The sequence below is a fragment of the Aplysia californica genome, unplaced genomic scaffold, assembly GCF_000002075.1.
Source record: "Aplysia californica isolate F4 #8 unplaced genomic scaffold, AplCal3.0 scaffold00784, whole genome shotgun sequence".
Taxonomy (NCBI): domain Eukaryota; kingdom Metazoa; phylum Mollusca; class Gastropoda; order Aplysiida; family Aplysiidae; genus Aplysia; species Aplysia californica.
In genome coordinates this window covers 20,391-22,943 of record NW_004798054.1, presented here as the reverse complement: position 1 = coordinate 22,943, position 2,553 = coordinate 20,391, and positions in this window count along the sequence as shown.

Genomic DNA, 2,553 nt, shown 5'->3' with positions numbered 1-2,553 from the left:
GATAGATAGATAGATAGATAGATAGATAGATAGATAGATAGATAGATAGATAGATAGATAGATAGATAGATAGATAGATAGATAGATAAATATTAACTCAAAAGCTGTTTTATAAGATGGATTTGAGTCCCTGCCCAAGGTGCCGGATCTCTTGTTTTTCTGAAATAGATTTTGCTTAGAGCGAGTACGCATTGGTAAATCACAGTTCTTTCGATTATCTTTCACAGCTTCATTTTGCAGACGGTTTTTTTTTTAATTTGTGCTTTTTTGTGTGTGTTTTTTTTTTGTTCTTTGTTGGGTTTTTTTGTTTTTGTTTTTTTTAATTTTTCTAGAAAAGCGTAAGTTTGCATTATTTGTTTGGTGTTTCTATGCTCTGCCTTAAAGGCTTTGTATGAAGAGTCATAATATAAGACTTAAACGTCCATGTCCGATCAAATGGACCCATGTTTGTGAAGAGTCGCTAAAACCCTCGAAACAATCAACATCCAAGAGTACATCATTTGGGGTTTGACGCAGGGCAGTTAGCAACTTCTCTAAATGTCATACAAAATGAGCCCATAACATGCAACCTCATATCAATAGTATTATTTAAATTTCCTTTGCATATTGAGTTTTTTCATACAAGACTTCCTGCATAACCTATGACATCAAAAAAGTGTAAAATCGTAAAATTTCATTGTTTTTGTGTGAGTTGCCAATGTTGTCATTGACCCAGCAACCGCTGAATTTCCCGCTCTTTTGTCCCTTGCCATGTCTTGATAAGTGCAGGTTTGTTGCAGTTGCTGTGACGTTTCACAGAGTGCGTTGCCAATGGTAATGTATGAGAAAAGAGAAGCACATCAGCACAACTATACCGTCATCTAGTGCAGTTAAACGAGCGCATAGACACAGTAACGTTCATCTGGTGCAGTTAAAACAAGACAGACGGACAAAAACGACAGATGGAGAAAGAAAATTTAGTCTCAGACAAGATGAACACTTTTAGAATTTTCTTTTTTTGTTTTTGTTGGTCGGAGCATACTCTCTTATCGAAATAAAATAACGACATAGGCAATTGCGTTTTAACCCTGATAATACACCTGTTAAGTTAGTTTTAACAAGGTTTAACGGCGCTCGCAACTGCATAATAAGGTCATATGAGCGCCAAAGGGTGGATGTCGCAGAGAAGTCCGAAGGGGGAAAATAATATACTTGTAAGAACCACAAAATAGACGGTTTCAGTCTATACATTTACATTTACGTCTGTCCGATAAATGTTGTCATTGATTGAAAACTTGTTGGGAAAAAATGCACTTTGAGAAATCAATCATGGCTGTAGCCGTCAATGGCGTCACCTCTGCTGTTGTTGAGAAGTTCCGTCGGCCTGCAGGGTGGTGAGCTGAGAGTGGGCAAATACACGTCGGCATGGGCGTGTCATGCCTGGAGGGCTGACGGGGGCAGACACTATTGTGTCGTTAAATAGTTGGGGTTTTTTTCTTTTCTTTTTTCTTTGGGTTTTTCTTGTTTTGCTTCGTTTAGTTTTTTGTGAGGTTTTTTTTTTCTCTTTTTCCTATTACTTTCTCTCTTTTTGTCTATGTTTCCCGTCTGTTTGGGTTTTTTTGTCTTTACTAATAGTCTTAATCTATTTTCTTCTGTTTCTTCTTTTCTTCTACATTTGTGTCTGTTTCTTTTTTTCTTTTCTCTTATTTTGTTTTGGTCTGCGTTGCAACTCTGTTCCTCTAGACCATTGTTTTCAATGTTTTTTCTTTCTTTGTTTCTTTGTTCTGTTTTGTTGGGGGGTTTTGTGTGCTCTGCTTCACTCTTTGGCTCTATGCTCTTTGATCTGTCTTTGCCTCTGTTACTTTATCTCTTTTTCCTTTTGCACCTTTCCCTTCTGTTGCTTTCTTACTGCAATTTCCTTCTTCACTACAGGCATTGAAAAGACTCAAGAAACTCCCGTTTCTTCCTCCAAAGACTGTCCAAAACAATGCTACACTTTCAGTTTTACGGAAAAGAAAGCGAGACTCTGCTAAACCTCTTTTATGGACATTGCATTGGCTTCCTGTTGAGAAAAGAATAGTGTACAAGTTGCCCACCCTATGTGACAAATGTTTGAATGATTATGTACCATCATATTTATCAAAACTGTTAAGACTTACTTTCCAACTGGCAGTTTATGGTCATCAGCTGACAAAAAGAAATTTATTTTACCATCTGTGAAACTTAAAACAATGGGTGAAAGGGCATTTAAATACAAGGCCCCAAGATCAGGAATACTTTACCAAGCTCTTTAAGAGAAATCAAATCTTTTGATTCATCAAATGTCAACTGAAGTCGTTTCTGTTTTAAATTAATAAGATGGATATTTTGAGTAATTTTCTTTTAAATAGAACACAACGTTTTATGTTACTGTTGTGCGTTGTGCTGTATGGTAAAGCGCTCAGAGCCTGTGTACTTTAGTCGGGGTTGAGCGCTATATAAATGTCATTTATTATTATTATTATTAGATACATCAGCCTCCAAAATAGGTTTGTCTTTCTTTCCCTGTCAAATACACAGACACACAGATACCTA